Source organism: Orcinus orca, chromosome 4 (assembly GCF_937001465.1).
Source record: "Orcinus orca chromosome 4, mOrcOrc1.1, whole genome shotgun sequence".
Taxonomy (NCBI): Eukaryota; Metazoa; Chordata; class Mammalia; order Artiodactyla; family Delphinidae; genus Orcinus; species Orcinus orca.
The window spans coordinates 97,579,974-97,598,028 of record NC_064562.1 but is presented as its reverse complement, the minus strand read 5'-3'; the positions used below and the strand labels follow the sequence as shown (position 1 = coordinate 97,598,028).

Genomic DNA, 18,055 nt, shown 5'->3' with positions numbered 1-18,055 from the left:
CCCAAGAGAGCGGCTATCACTCATGCTTATTCACTCACTGTCTGTACCATCAGCAGTCAAAAAGAACAGTGTTTTTTTTGTTGTTGTTGTTTTTTTAAACCAAATACTTTATAGAGTGGACTGTAGAAAAAACAATCCTAAATATACTCTCTTCTAAAACTCCAGAGAGTAAGATAACCTCATTATTTTTAAATATTGAAAATGTAAAGGGTCCACACAAATTAAGAGTTCTATTAAGTATAGACTTTTTACTTTACTATTCACTTGATGTGCCCTTAAATTCTCTATGAGAGAAGCAGATATCTTCCCCACGTCTTCGGGCAATAGATTCAAAAGCAAGAGTAGCAGTGCTATTGAATTCCATGAAACTTTTTTAAAAGTTAAATTATTCACTCTCTGTATGATTATTGCACTCATATATTACCCGGAATACATCTATAGCAACTCAGCAATAGTGACTGCAACAAAATTAAGGGAAGTGGGACTACAAAGGATTTTATTTCCTTATTAAATAAGAAAGTTTTTTTGGAGGAAATGCAATCAACTGCAATTCAAATCAGATTATATATGCTTAACAGTTATGTAACCTTACATAAAATTAAACCTGGGCTTCCCTGGTGGTGCAGTGGTTGAGAGTCCGCCTGCCGATGCAGGGGACACGGATTCGTGTCCCGGTGTGGGAGGATCCCACATGCCGTGAAACGGCTGGGCCCGTGAGCCATGGCCGCTGAGCCTGCGCGTCCGGAGCCTGTGCTCCGCAATGGGAGAGGCCACAGCAGTGGGGGGCCCTCGTACAGAAAAAAAAAAAAAAAAATTAAATCTAACTCTCACCACTACAAATCTATAAGGAATCAGAACAGGATTTACATTACACAAAGTCTGCACTACTGTTGCATTCCACTCTTGAAGTCATCCTGAGTTAAAACAGCCATTTTTCCAAGACTTAAAGAAAAATATATTTTATGAAAGGGATTATTTTTAATCACTGAATACATCATTTTTATTACTGACAGAAAGAAGATACTTTTTTCTACTGTAAGTTCACTCTGATGAAAGAAAACATTCTCTCTCTTTTTAACTCCTAACAAATGCCACATTTTAAAGACTAGAGGAATTATCAGTAGGCATTCTTTCTTCTTGATCTAAGTTATTTTTCTCTAAAATATGTCAAGTAAGCTTTTAAAGATTCACAAGGGAGGGGGGGAGTTTCATAATTTTTTCTCTCAGTAAATTCTGAGGTGGCTCTTTTAACTTCATTGTGGTCTTCCACTTCCTTTTCTTTCTCTTCTATTTTTTTCATCCTCCTCATTGTTGAGAGGCTGAGGAATAAGCTGATTACCTACAAATACATAAGTGTAGCTCTCTGTTTAACTCTTTCTTTTGGGTGGAGCCCTTTAAGGGACCCCTCCTTGGCCTGCATCTCATTACTTATGAAATGTCTCCGTGTGCATTGAATGTAAATAAAAGCAAGTTCTGTATATTCCAGACAGCGTGGGGATGTCCCACAGACTCTGGTTTGCCATTATCCTTCTTATTTGGTTGCAAAAGTGGAGCAAATGAAACAGCAAGAATATTTTTACTTTCCCAAGTGTTTTGTTCGCTTCTCATAATTTGTGTTAAATGATCTTCTACAGGCATAACTAGAATGCCTCCCACTTTTAGTAATATTTTCATGTAGTTCTCATAGTATTTCTGGACTCCAGCTCCACAATAATCTCGATAATACTGATGACCCTCAGCTGCTTTCCAGGAGCAATTACCAACCACAAATGTGGGCTCACCGAACTCAAATCTTAGCAGTGCTTTTCTTCATATGTTCACGTTGGAATATTTTCATCTTGAGACAGATGATTTTGTGAACAGCAGGAGCTGTGCCAACTTGCTCATATAATTATTCTGATAAGCTGCTGAGAGATCAGGGTGACCTAGCCATGCCATGCACCTTCCCATTCAGACTGACAGTACAGGTCTAGAAGCTGATTATCAAAGCTATTACTTTTTTTGATCAAACTCTCCAGGTTTTCTTCGCATATTCTACCACATCTGAATGAAGCTCAATCCCATAATTTATTCCCCCCAAATCTCTTCTACACACGAGCCAGTTCATGTTTGAGGGATTGAATGTTTTCAACTGCACATGGAATTTGTTTACTCTGCAAAATGCACTGCAGCAAGGTGGTCGGTCGACTCGCCACAAGGGGGTGCAGGTGAGGCCCTAGGCTGGGTGGGTCCGTGGCAGTCACGGCCTCTGCCAGTGAAGGTTCATATTTTTATCATTCAGGGCTGAAAGATGGGTCATGTGCATTCATGTTTTGAGTCATATTCACCTTAGTGCCATGTAGTATCAAGAAGAGGGGAGGGGCTTCCCTGGTGGCGCAGTGGTTGAGAGTCCGCCTGCCGATGCAGGGGACACGGGTTCGAGCCCTGGTCTGGGAAGATCCCACATGCTGCGGAGCAACTAGGCCCGTGAGCCACAGCTACTGAGCCTGCGCATCTGGAGCCTGTGCTCCACAACAAGAGAGGCCGCGATAGTGAGAGGCCGGCGCACCGTGATGAAGAGTGACTGCCGCTTGCCACAACTAGAGAAAGCCCTTGCACAGAAACGAAGACCCAACACAGCAAAAATAAATAAATTAATTAATTTAAAAAAAAAAAAAAAGAAGAGGGGAAATCCAAACTGGAAAATGATAAATGAATATTTTTTAAAGGCAATAGAAAATGATAGTGGTCTTTGGAACCACATTTGTTTTAGTGTGTAAAAAACCAAGTCTAAGAAAGTTAAAAATCTATTAGAGCTCTATCTACAAATTGACTGAAAACATTTAAAAACAATGCAGTGTCTGTAATTAACGGACAATACCGTCCCCGCCCCGCCCCCAGCCCTTCCACAGCTGCAAGAGTTTCCCACTCATAACTGACAATAATGTGAAATAAGCTGGCTCGGTCTGAACGGGTGTCACCCCAAGCAAGACAGGAGACGTTATACAGTCAAGGCCCCTGTGCTGTTAACAGCCATCACTATAATAAAGTAGAATAGTACATTCTTAGCATACCCAAAGGCCTTTCTCATACCATTCTCCAGATTAAAAACAAAAAACAAAAAAGCCCTCCAAAATATAGTATAAGGAACGGAAAGTAAGAAAGACTGAGAGCAGTGGAATAAATTATGAAACCTGTGGTAGTTTCTTACTCTTTAAACTTTCATTTTCTTTCTCTACCTCTCCTTGTATCTCTCTTTCTCCCTCTTTTTCAAGAACTTGATTTGAACGTTTATGTCTGTAAAAAGAGAGGAGAAAATTTTAGCTTTCAATGACACCAATGCCTGAAGACAGTTATCAAACCACTCTGCCTGTGTCCATTATAAATTCCGTCTCTTCCTTCAGCCCTTTTCTGTCAATCTTTTATACACTTTATTATGTGATGATTTATTAAGGTGATAGATGATATATTATTTCCTATTCATAGCATCTATTTTCCAAATATTGTTCAAAATCTCTAGATCTCTTCTTCATTAAAGACTCATATCCATGTCGGTTATCATTTTTCTCATTCATTTACCAACACCAATGGTAACATAGTCTCACTTACCCCACTCTACAAAACCGAAATCTTCCATCAAACTCTGTTGCCCTCTTGAACTACTTTTCTATTTCTTCTTTCATTGTCAGCATTTCTAATAATGGGCTTCAATAAACAAATAGCTAATATCTACTGAGTATTTATGAATCTGGGATTAGGCTAAGAAATTTTACATGTCATTCGACTCAATCCTCATTATAAGCTTTAAAACTGATGCTATTACAGCTAATCTACATGTTGGAAACTGAGGCACAGAGAAGGTAAGTAAGTATTTTAAAGTTTCACTTTCAGTTGGTGCTGGTGCTGGAATTCTAACCAAAATCTGATTCTGGAGGCTGATGTCCAAATTCAGTTTCACCACACACCTAGGGTTAATGACTTCTCATTTGTTTTTTTAATAAACACCCTACAGAAAGCAAAGTTTCAAAAATTCCAGTGTAAAGGAAATATAATTTTCCTTCTACATTTTTGAACTCTTATCTGGGATCCTGTAATAAAAGTCATATTAACAAGAGAGAAATAAGCAAGTTTATTAATACATATACCCCATGTATATATGAAAGTTTCCTAGGGAAAAGTGATTAACTCCCTGAGATGGCTTAAAATTCAGAATTATAAACCACCATAAGAGGGAAGGGGTGAGGAACTGTAGACCGTTTGGGCATGATGTCAACTTCTAATCTCCTCTCTTATGAAAAAACTAATCTTGCCTGGTTAATGAAACTTCCAGGGAAGGGTTATGACAATTGAATTGCTTTTTTGGATCTATCTTTAAACAGATAGTGGCATTCCAAGAAAGCTTCTCTCTGTATTCGCTGTTTTTCAAGTGTCTACGTCTCAAAAAATCAATATGCCAAAGCAACATATTTTAGGGTGGCATGTCCTGAAACTCTACAGTCATATTTTGGGGTGGCATAATCTTCTACCCTTTACCAGTAAATGCGTCAAAGACAAATTCAGTGATATTTTCCCATTGTACATCCTAGCTCAACTTTCTGTATCCTTGATCAAGGTTTTCCTTCATGGCATTTTGTGTTACTGATAATTCTTCTAACATTAAGTATGCTGATACTATGTATCCTTATAATAAGGTTGTTTTTTTTTTTCCTCAGATTCCTCTTTCTCTTTATACTTATTTCTCTTCTTCAGGCCATACTTAACTGTATCCCCATCATTCTCTATGCATTTGAGCTTGTGATTTCATTGGCATTCCTGATTTAAAATTACCTACACTGTGATAATTCTGAAATCTATTTCTCAATCTCTTATACATTTTCTGAGCCCTAATTTTATTATTATTATTATTTTAGCTTTTTTAAGCATCTGTAACACAGAGTAGGTCTGAGAGTTTCCTAAAGGCACGAAGCTCACTCTTGTCTACTTGCCTTTTCCTTTGCCTCAACCAACCTCGCTTTCAACTCTTGCTTACCTGGCTAATTTCAAATTATTTTCAAGAATCAACTTTAAATGAATGTCTACCACTAGGCATTCTCTCATACCTGACTCTCTGTGTCAAGACCTCTAGTGGTCCCACAATATTTCCCCTTGATCCTTACTAATAAAAGCCCTGATTTTTCTGTGTACAAATGCCTCTTGGGATAAAATGTACATTTCCTGAGCTCCTTTCAAGTCAAGGGAGGTCATGTGATGGCATTTGAATTAAAAATATGCAAGCAGACATGTCCTATGTGAGTTCTTCAAAGCTTCTTTCAGTTTAATCCTCCCCACAAATCTTTGAATTTGGACTGGCCCCTCTTAGTACCTTTACCCTTCTTGTTGGCTAGAATGCAGTCATGAAGGCTAGAGACAGAGCAGCCATAATGGGTCATGAGGCAGCAGCCAAACATGGCAGAGAAGCAGATGTTCCACCATATCCTCTCCGTCATCTTACATGCTTTATCTCCTTAATTTTTAACAAAGTCTAACATTCTAAATCAGGCAGGGTAAGCCTGTGATGGCGCCACAAAGTGACCCAAGAGTAATTAGGTTTCCTAAACAACATAGAAATTTATTTCTCACCCCCAAAATAATTCATGATGGCAGTCCAAATCCAGGGCAAACCCTGCAGTTATTGGGTTACCCTAGGTGTACCATGGGTAAAATCCTAGAACACATTAATATGTGCCAATTTGACCAATGCAGTCACAACACACCCATTTCCAGGTTTTTCTCACCAGACCTGAGAGACAGACTAATCTCTGTTTACCATAGTACAAATGGGTCATATAGATGCACCTAACTGCAAGGGAAACTTGAAAATACAGTGTCCACGTATGCTCAGGAAGAAGGCCGGTGGATTTAGGAACCCAGCTAGCTGTGGGTTATTGTGTGATATATCCTTTGATATATCCTTGATTGTGTGAATTGTGTGATATATCCTTTGACTTATTTACTTTATTTTATTTTTCTTTCACTTCGAATTTGATTGAGAACTCCACAAAGGCAGATAATTCATTCTGTTTTAGGTAGTGGACCTCCAGTGTCTAAAAGAGTACTAGATACTTAGTAGTTACTCAATTGATATCTGTTATATCAATCAATCAATCAATTAATTAATACACTGTCCAGATTTTTCAATGTTTTGGGCACCTACATACTGGAATTTATTTATTTATTTATTATTAATTTTTATTGGAGTATAGTTGATTTACAGTGTTGTGTTAGTTTCTGCTGTCCAGCAAAGTGAATCAGTTATACATATACATGTATCCACTCTTTTTAAGATTCTATTCCCATATAGGTCATTACAGAGTATTGAGTAGAGCTCCCTGTGCTATACAATAGGTTCATATTAGTTATCTATTTTACATATAATAGTGTGCATACTGGAAATTAAGCATAGTAGGTTTAAGTTTCAGAGTCTAAGAAAATGGATGGACTCATAAAAGTCACTTCACACATCTTAGGTTTAGAGATATTTTCATATTATGGTCTCTCTTTTGGTTGATGCATTATGAAACTAATCCTCTTCTTTAGAACATCCTGAACACTTTGATAGCATTAAAATTCAGGTGCTTTGATATATCCATTATAAGCAGCCTTTTAAATTGTATTATAACCCTCTGGAAACATATTCTAATTGAATGAAAAATGTTTTATTGTATTCTTAATTTATACTATCCAAAAAAAAAATGTTTAGACATTAAACTGCTAATGCTTTGTTTCCCAGAATTGCTATTGTTATTTATTATCAGAGTAGACCCTCAGTAATTTACACTGAGAACTGAGAGGCTCACTAGAGATGACTGAATTTGGCACATTAGTTAGTGAACAGATAAATATGAAAAACATCAACACTGCTGTATCACAAAGTGTGCTTTATTCATTATTTTGATAAGTGTAGTTTAATTATAATCATCTATGGTAATGTTTCACAGTATGCTAATAAACACATTGCCATATTTTATGAAATTAATAAAATCTTAGTGGAAAAATTGTTTGCTAAATTTGTCCCAGTTTTCGGAGAAAAGTACAAATCTATGATTTAGTATGTTTTGTATAACTCTTAGTCCAGAAAAAAATATATCTCTTACATATGATATTGTTTTAGTCATTCCTGTTGCTTATTGTCTGTAACCCCTACTAGAAAATAAGGTTCATGAGAATAGATTTACCTCATTTCACACACATTGTACATGTTATGCACAGATATGTACTTAAGTATATGTTGTGTATGTATTTAACTTTTTAAATGGATAGATTTCACATACAAATTTGGAAGTCCTACTAAATTTGAATATACATTTTGATCTCTGTGTCTGATCTCCTATGCTTTTAGAGGCCAAAGGGGAAAATTAAATATTTATTTCTATTATTAATGATCTCTGATCACTTCTTTTTTAATGTCAAGTTACCATATTTAAAAATACTAAAAATAATAGCTAAATTATGAAAGTGCTGGTCAAAATGACCAAAAAAGTTTTGATGTTTGTTTTCCATTTTGTTTTGTTTTGTTTTGTTTTCCCTGGAGTACTACCAGTGTACCAGTAGCTTTCAGTCACACCTGATAATTCCTAGCTTAAAAAAGGATAATTGTGTTTTTATGAACTTGGATTTATTGATTGATTGGTTCAGTCAACCAATAAATATTTAAGAGATTACCATTAAGCTCTTATTTAATATGATAAGAAAACAGAAGAAAAGAAAAGAAACATAAAACTTTGGCTTCATGGAGCTTATTTTCTAGTTTGGGAGACAGACAACAGATAACATATATAGTTAATATAATTACTGGTTATAGAGTAATATGTGATGAGATGAAAAATAAAGCAAGGAAGAAAATAAATTGGATTGGGGACAATTTTATGAAAGGATGCCAGTGACAAATGGCCTGAAGGGAGTAAGAGAGTAGATTATGCTTCAGTCTGAAAGAAACTTCTAGCCATAGCCAAGCAAGGGTGAAAGCCCTGAGGAAGGAACCCATGGTGTGTTTGAAAAAACAGGAGGCCAGTGTTACTGGAAACTAGTGTGTAAGAAGGAAACGAGCAGGAGATGAGTCAATAAAATAACAGGAGTCAGAGTGAGAGTTATAGAACCTTATTTGTTCTTAGAATAGGCTGATTCTGAAATTTGTATAGAAATGCAAATGAACTGGAATAGCCCAACAACTTTGAAAAAAGGGATCAAGTTTGGAAGGACTTACATTATCCAATTTTAGCACTTAGTATCAAACTATAGTATTAAAACACAGTGACAGACAAATAAATGGAACAGGGTCCAAAAATAGATTTACATGTATATGGTCAATTGATTTTCGACAAAAGTTCAAAAACAATTGAATGGATAAAGGACAGTCTTCAAAAAATGATACAAAAACAATTGGATAGTAATATGCAAAAAGAAATCCTCAGTCTATACCTCACATTACATAAACATCAGAAGCCAGGCTATTCCCCAATAAATGTAAAATATTTATCATAATGGGTCCAATTTGGAATCTTTATTGATTTTGCTACTATGCTCCAATTGGTACAGTGGAAAAAAATAAAAGCAAAAATCCACACAATTTTATTTTACTTTTATTATTTGTTTTTATGAAGCCTGAGAGAAGCAATAGCTTCAGAAATTGAGAGCAAGGCCCTGATCATTCCAGCACACTGGCATGCAGAATAAATAGCTTCTACTGCATGGATCATACCAAAGATTATTAAGGGAATCCTTGAACCTGTAAAAGTGATTAAGCTTGAATATCAAAAGCTAGTCTCAGTTATAACTAAGACACAGTAGGGAAGATAGCTGACTGATTACATGGTCACGTAGTGGGAACTCTACTGTCATAAGAACCCAGTTATAAAAACTGACAGAAACATTTTTTTTTTTTAATTGTGGAAGGTGCAGCTGAGTTTGAAAAGGCAGTCAAGTTCCAAAATAAGAGAAAAGTACACTCTTGCTAAAGAATGATAGTCAGCACTTTGAATGCAAAATTATATGAGGTGGCAACTGAAAGCAACTCTGTGAGGTGACAAGACATCTAAACAGGTGTAAACTATGTCACAAGCCTCCAGACTTCTTTGGCAAGCATGTTTCTGTGAGACCGTGCAGTTTTACCACCGGGACTGAAAGAGGTTGCAGGTGCCATCTTAAGTTAAAGAAAAAGACAGATGTTGGCATTTGTGAAAATAATTCTAAGGACGTATACTGCAGAGATTTTCCCTCCCATCCCCCATTCCCTCTTGCTTTTGAAAGAGGAAAAATTATACATTATGAAGACATTTATTTAACAAGTCTCTAAAGATGTTTGGATCTGTAGCACAGATTTAAAATACTTAGTGTATTGGTTTATTTTCTATTAACTGAGCAATAGGAGGAAATAATACTTGTATATTTACAGTTGGAAATCGAAAAAAAAATTTGCACCTTAGTACTCTGTAGACTCCAAATAGTCTAGGAAAACTAACATTTTTTGATTCCCTATATACATCAAAAACTCAGAAAGTACCTCTATTTTACTCACATTTCACCAGTGTCCACACTCCTTTGTAACGCTAGCAACATTTCAGCAATACTGTCATTCTTATTGAAGAACACTTCATAAAACATAATGAACATAAGCATAATAATAATAATGCAAACATTAATATTTCCTGAAGTTTTCAACTTTTAAACATAAAATAATATGTATTTCAAAACCAATTTATTTCAAATACTTTCAAAGATCTAAAGTGCAATAATATAATAATCTTCTTTTGAGGTTAAAAGAATATTTGATTACATCACTTTACCATTCCCGGCCACAGTCTTCTATCAGCCAGCAAGACACTTCCATGTTTGCTTAAAATTCTTTGGTACCTGGCTTATGGTATTCCCTATTACCTCAATTCTTACCATCATCCTGGACAACATTTAGGAATTTTAAAGTGTTTTTCTTGACCTGCATTTATCTATCTTACCTTTAAAAATTGAACTTTGAGCATCAAAGTTGGTGATGACGGTTTTCCATTTTTCTCCCTGCCTCATGTGTTATTCTTAGCCCAGCATAGTTATGGCATTAGTAGGAATTTCTTTACCTTGGCTTCTCTAGTTTATCCTTTTTATGACTTTTCCCTGGCTTTACTTTGGTCTTTATTAATCCTGGACTCTTTGGTCACTGCCTTGCTTACGCCTCATGGCCTTTGCTTCATGTTTCTCGATCACAAATAGCCCACAGATACTTTGTTCAGGATTCATTTCTCTGCATTCTCTTCTCCTATAATTGACATCCTGACATAGCTAGCACAAAATAATCACATAACCTCAAATATTGCTATTAGAAGAAATTCATTGTTTCTTATCTTATCTGAGCCTTAGAAGCTTTTGAGGAATTATTTCATATTCTCTCACTCAACTTCTTCTCTTACTCTTCACAAAGCAATTTTAAAACTTCCCCACTGTCCTCAGTTTCCTTATCCCACTAAACCATCCTCAACCTCTGTTAATAAAATTGCTACAATTTCCCAGGTATTCAATGTGTTGAACAATCTACTAAGCCTTTGACAAATATCACCTCATTTTGTCCTCTCAGTAGTCTGCTGAAGCGGTTTTATTATTATCATTGTACTGAGAGTAAACTGAAGGTGAGAATGATAAAAAGTAATGTCAAGCTTCTATAATGAATAATAGTTTAAGCTTGAATTTGATCTTGGAACTTCATGATCTTAAATGCCTCCTTCAGCAGAAAAATCTAAACTTGCCCCTTTCTTTAGTAAGAATTGAGAATCAATTAGATGAAAACTGTCTTCTTTCTTGCATTTGCATTTTAAATGCTTTTGGTGGTTCCTGTTTTGCATTTTCTGCTGATATTGTCAAAGTTGTTCTACTTTTTGAGTTAGTGAGCACCTAATATTATCCCCTTCTGCCTACACTGATGCTTCTCTTTTGTATAATCCACTTTCTCTTCTATGGCTTCTGTAACAGGAACCATTTTTTCTTAATTGCATAAAATCTACTGTGAATCTTGAATTTTAGTTACACACATGTGCAAATTCACATACACCCAAAGGTCTACTGAATCTGCTTCAAGTAGTAGAATACTTGTGTCTAATTACCTAGTATATTCAGTAAATTCACACCTTTTTATTTGTTGTGCATAATGTAATTTCAGTTTGTGAAATTTTGTCAAGATAGTGTATTTGAGCTATACTGAACCATATTTTATACACCACCAGGATTCTTCTTGAGGATATCTCCTTGTCTTGTGAATACATGATCTGAGCCAGGACTGCCCAATAGAACTTTCTGTAATGATAGTTATATTCTATGTCTGTGCTATTTAAATATGGTAGCTATTAGCTACATAAGGCTAGTGAGAACTTGGAATGTGGTTAATGTGTCTGAGGCACTGAATTTTTAATTTGTTTGATTTTAATTAATTTAAGATTAAACAACCACACATCGCTAGTGGTTACATATTGGACAGCACACAGCTCAACTTTTAAGCACCAGACTTCTTACGGCTGGAAATCATTGGAACTTGAGTTGCTGTAACTTGATTCAACAGAACTAAAATTAAAAATACATTTATCAACTCTCCTTTGCATGTTCAGCATTGTGCTTACAGCTGCAAAACAAAGACGAAAGCACTGAAAATCACAGTTTCTACCTTTAAGGAACTGTGGCCAAATCCAGTCTGCCACCTGCTAGTGCGAATACAATATTGCTGGAACGTAGCCACATCCTTCCTTACATATAGTCTATGGATGCTTTTGTGCTAAAATAGCAGATTTGAGTAGTTGCAACTTAGACTGTATGGACTTCAAAGCCAAAAATATTTACTATCTGGCTTTTTACAGAGAAAGTTTGCTGGGCCTGATCTACTGGGTCACAGATATGAAAACAAGTATTTACAATAAAATGAAACAAATTTAACAATAGAAATGGGCATACAGTGAGAAGGCATTAAGGCAGTGCATGATTGATTCTGGCTGAGTTGTTCAGGAAAAGAATCAGGGAGAAGTGATGGCTGAGTTAATTCTGATGCATGAATAGGACATTTTCAGGACAGAGGGTGGAGGCAGTGTTTGATGAATCTCTTTGTATTTAGTGAATGGAGAATAAAATAATCTTACCATTTATAAATAAATAAATAAATAAATGATAAATAAATCACATATATCTATATCTATCTATCTGTCTAAATATTCATTTTCCTCACCATGGCTATTTAATTAAAGTTGACCTTTTTAAAAAAATTCTATTTCGGACAGTGCTTAAATCTCTTAAGACTTGCATATTTACAATTACTATCATTTAATGAAAAAACAAAGTGTTTTACATTCATCTATATATTTACTAGAGTTAAAATTGAGTATTAATTTTTAATGCTCTTAATATTCAAAAGGAAGAGTTTTGAAGAGCACACTATAATTGTTCTTTTACGGTGTGTGAAGGAGTACCTGAATGTAGGCACTCCATGGAAGTTATGTATTTTTATGTCATAGTCTAAAATTTGGAGAAGACCCATGGGGAGATGCTTACGACTTGGGCAGAAAAAGTGTATTATAATTTCCAGAACCTGGACTACACAGAATTTTCTAGCCTAAAACAAACATATTGAGTTCAAATTTGACGCTTAAAGGAATCCAGTGTCAACACTGGAATAGAGATTTAAATATCAGCATAGGTTAGATTTCATGCTACTTCTTTTAAAGAAAATGAAATTTCTCACAATCAGAATCATTAGCCTATACTTTTCGGATCCTGGGCGAGGCATTTGCTTTTCTCTGCAGCAGCTATTTCCCATTTCTTCCATCGGGTAGTGTAGTAGGCTGGCGTTTTGGTGGTACAGTGAGGGTGATCACATTCCCTTGTCCATGGCCACTGGCTCAGGAAACCTCAATTTAACTTTACCTGTATATGACATTACCTGAATGTAGATACCCCTGAAGGGTGGTTCATTCAATGAAAATAGTTTTTAATAGTTGTGACTGAAAACACTTTCTCTTCGTATCAACATGCATGAAGAAGCATATCGCCATTTGGTGAATGTGAGACAGCCTAAGAATGAAGCCAACAGGTAGAAGTCTAAGTAGCTAAGAAAAAATATAGGACCAACCAGAGTGTGTGTTTGTGTCTGTGGGGGGGTTGTTCTAGAGAGGAAATAACAAAGTAGAAGAGCAATACTGAAGTAAAAAGCAAGTTCCTCAATGGAAAAATTTTATTAATTCAGTGTTTTCTGTAGGAAAAAGTTAATGACTGCAGAGAAATGCTCTAATTTCTAGGCGCAAATAAGAAATACCCAACAATCTTTTGCACCTGGACTTTCAAGAGTACCATGTCTCTAAGAGGAATTTAGAATTACAGAACTTAACTGCTAAAGTCAAGTGTGTTTTAAAATACCTCTTAATTTTCCATCCTGTCAGTGCTGTTTTCATCTACATGCATCAAAATTGCCTTTTGTAATATCATGTTTTAAAATGTATCATTATTAGTATCATTTTTATTGTTTGATTTAACTTTTCAGAACATTGTTATTAAATAAATTATGGAATTGTATTCATAGCAGAGGTTGAAGATTAAATGTAAAGTTATCAAATAAAAGGTATATAGCTAACTTATTTTTAAATGTTTTACTCTATATATAGGACATCTGTGTGTCACATACATTGACAACATTAATACCTTTTTTGGTATAACAGTCATACATTAAAGAAAAAGCAATATCAACATCCTTGAAAGTTGTAAAAGGAAATATTTTACTTAGAGCTATCAAGAGGGCAATCGTGAGAGAAAACCTACCTGTATATCATAAATGACTCTTACATGCACTGTTAACTTAGTTGCATTTTTTAATAATTTTATTTAGGATAATTACATCTATATTTGCATGTGATATTGATTATAAACATGGTTTCAAAGTGACTTTTGTGGATTGGTGATCATACAAAGCTCATGGTACAAAAGGTGATCTAAATATTTAAAAAATTGTACATATGTTCTGTTCTTGGATTGCACAACACACTGGCATGTTCTCATAAGGCATACAATAAAGCAAACTGTTAAACTTCTTCTAATACAACATTGCCTGACTTATTTGGTTAAGGAAAATTTTTTGTTACCTAATTAACACTAATATTTATAACTTGAAACTATTATTTCACAAAATAGAATTTGAGACATGCTTTCCTCATGTTTGGTTGGTTATTTTAGCCATTTCATTTTGGATAAAAATATTTTCAGTCCCTTGGTCTGATTTTTCTTGTGAGGCCCATTGACTCAGTTAGTTACACTTTACATAAATATTAATTTTCTTAACTTACGCTAACCTCAACGTTAGGTTTGCTTTCCTTGGCTTAAGATATGTACTGCTGCTGTAAACAAAGGTTTCTCTTTGTTAAGCTAATAACATCCTCTGAGTTCCAAGACAGTTATTAAATGACAATATTTTCAAAAGGTTAGAGGACACTAGATCAATTCTTTTGATTTTTATTAATATTTGGACAAAGATTTTGCTTAAGTAGGTTTTCCTACTATATTAAAACTTGTACTTTAATATAAAAGGTAGTTGTAAATATATATGTATATGTTTAAATATATATATACATATATATATATATTTAAAGTATTCCAGAGTTTCTCCAACCAATGTCACCAATAGAAATTTCTTACATAATTTTCACATTATTTGTTCCCTTTAATTCCATCACTTTCATACTAATCCAGCATGAGTGTTGAGATAGCAAGAAGTATCTTTGTGTAAGTCTGACTGGATAAATTTAAATAATTTGAGAATGTAATGCTGAATGTTAGAGTCAGATTACACCAAAGTCTTGAAATTCTAAAGCATGGTTTCCTCAGTAAGATACTGTAAGTGTAATGAATATCACATTATGGTCTTCATTCTGTAGCTACACATGACAAAACATTTTCACTCAGGAAATGTCATGCACATTTAGAAAGAAGATTGATAAATTCCATCACATGAAGCCTTTTTTGAAAAACAAGGCTGAAGAGCTCCTAGATCCTCATTGCAAAGTAAAATGATCTGCTTGTTGGGAAGAAAAACAATACAATGAAACACTACCTGACATGCTACAATCAAAAATACATATGGCTAAATAACCAATAACATATATGTTATAGTTCTGCTCAATAATCACAGTTTAACAAAAAATAATATATATGTGTATATGTATGTACATATATATGTGTGTATATACATGTATGTATATATATATTTCTCACTGACACTCTTATTTATTCTTTGCCCTTGAGTTCCACTTTACAGAGTACAAATTTGTGCAATATTAAAGAAAAACTGTGGAAGTAGACCATCAAGGAAAAGTATTAACTTCTGGCCCTTCAGCTTTTGTGAGGATTAAGAAAAATGTTAATACACCAAGGTTGGATGTAATAGCTCATTTTCCTCTTTTCCTTTTATTCTTTACTATTGGTCCATCCAGATGAGTCTGGAGTTCTTTATATATTGGCAACATATGTTTATGCAAAATTCTAAGAAACTTGCAAACTCATTTTCATCCCTTTCCTCTTCCTTTCCTTACTCAGTTCCTCTGCTGCAGAGTAAAATAGTGTTCAGTTTATTTGTTATATAATAAAAGTATAAGTTTGGTTTCAAATATTTTATTGGGTATGTATCAAAAATGAAATATTTAATAAGATTATGTAGAAATCACTTATGTCTACAGTGATACTCTAAAGGTAGTATTTTTAAAAATAAGTGTTGTATATCATTGTGCTTACATTATATGAATGCATTCTAAATATGTCCCTTTCTATCTCATTGTCTTCAACTAGATTCTGTGGTACATGCTTTGGTCAAGATGAAAGCTGACATCTGACCCTGACCATGTGGTCTTTTCTCTCATTTGAAAGGTTTTCACCATATTTTATAATGATGAAGTGTTAGACTTTCAAAAATACATTGTATGAATATCAGTTACCATCTTAATGGACCATAAATGTTTCAGATATCACATGGAGGGAGGCATTGATCTATATAGAGTTGATGTGTGATTGTTGAAACTCTACAATAGATTTTTTTCAAAATCACATTAACTGAGCTTTAAGTCAAAATATACAAAACTTCAACTAAATGAAATAATATATTATATCATATATATGCTATTAGTTACCAATGTAACAGTAGTTACAGATTTATATTAATATAATTATACAATATGAGCATAAAGGAGGGATTATTAATTTAGCCTTTGATTTAGGGTATTTGGAGAGGAAGTCTGGAACAGTTACATAATTCGTCTGTCCAAAATTTCTTGACTTTGGTCATTTCAAGGCTTTTAATGGAAAATTGAATATTTCCACAATTTCATCTCCTAGGGACTAGTTTTTTTTTTAATTCTTTTTTCAGAATTGCACCCAATCACCTGGGAAAATTTGTAGTCATAATTTGTCATGTACTAAAACACTGAACTGTATTTAGCAGACTTTTTGGTAGTATTAATTACACTTGAAACTTAATCCATTATCTAAAGAAAATTTGACTCAGTTCAGATAGGATATAAGAAAGGATATTAGAAATGAAATGAATATATCTAACACAAACTCTTTGTTTTACTGACTAAGCAACAGAGAATTAAGGAAAAATTTAGTAAATAAATGATACTAGAAGTTATCCCTTTCTTTTTTTAATTCCAATTTAGAATGTCTTTCTTGTGTATTTATTTAGTGCTAACAGTTTATATTTTTGAAGTTTCCAAATTTGTGGCCAGCATCTTTTATCATCATAAATGGGTCTTCTTAGAAGTCAGTTAAGTAAACTGTATAGCCAAGCAACAATAAGGTGAAAATTTCTGTTGTGCCTTAGAAATGATGACTCATTTCTACTTAGAAATCTCAATTTTCCATATTTGTCAGTGATACTACATTAACATTATTTGAATGTTAATGACCACTAATTTAGGGGAAAAAAGATAAATATTTTTAAAAACTAATGCTATTGCAGTATAACTATTTTCCAGTTATTCTTTCTTGTAATTTGTTTATAAGACTGGATGATATTTTCTTTTAAATTGAGTGAAAGAAATAACCAGAAATCTTAAGAAATCTTAACTTAGTATGGAAGAACAATTCTAAATCTGTGAAGGAATTTTGATAGAATTTCTTCTATGTCCATTTGAAAAGTATAGAAAGAACTCTCTGTTTCTTAAAATTTCTAGGCAAATAACAGATCTGGGAGATGAGGTGTAAAGTCAAACTAAAGTAAAAAGTATATATATAGGTGAAAATACCAGTCAGACTCTTTTAAGTTATTTCATCTGGGCAGTATTTATGGGGTCCAGTTTTCATTATTTTTTTAATGTAAACTTATCTATCTATCTATCTATCTATTTATTTATTTATGGCTGCGTTCCGTCTTCGTTGCTGCATGCAGGCTTTCTCTAGTTGCAGTGAGCGGGTGCTACTTCTCATTGCGGTGCGCGGGCTTCTCACTGTGGTGGCTTCTCTTGTGCAGCACGGGCTCTAGGCACGTGGGCTTCAGTAGTTGTGGCACGCAGGCTCAGTAGTTGTGGTTCACGGGCTCTAGAGCGCAGGCTCAGTAGGTATGGCGCATGGGCTTATTTGGTCTGAGGCATATGGAATCTTCCCAGGCCAGGGCTCGAACCTGTGTCCCCTGCATTGGCAGGCGGATTCTTAACCACTGCACCACCAGTGAAGTCCCCAGTTTCATTATTAGTGAAATAAAACCAATTATTCCTGCCACAAAGAGGTATTATGAAGTTTGACTAGGTTACTTTTTGCAGAAATGTAATGTTTCATAGACTTATATAATAAACGTTTTTAATATTTTAATATTAACCAATATTAGACTTGGTGTGACTCTTGGAGGTGATATCACACAATGCTTTAGCATGTGGACCATTCTCTCTCTTTTTAATCATTAGTAGTCAACAATTTATTTCCAGTGTGGCATGTATCATTGAGCCATTTGGTAGCTAATTTGATATATTCAATGATCTGTGTATGTGTGATTATTATCAATGATATTATTTTGCTGAATAATGAACCTTTATTTAGGATTTTT

At 34.4% G+C, this 18,055-nt stretch overlaps 1 pseudogene; it reads right to left on the bottom strand.

Annotated features, from left to right (window-relative positions):
• Positions 1-1,147: 1,147 nt before the first annotated feature.
• On the bottom strand, positions 1,148-2,107 carry LOC101288713 (protein-L-isoaspartate O-methyltransferase domain-containing protein 1-like; annotated as a pseudogene).
• Between the last annotated feature and the right edge of the window lie 15,948 nt (positions 2,108-18,055).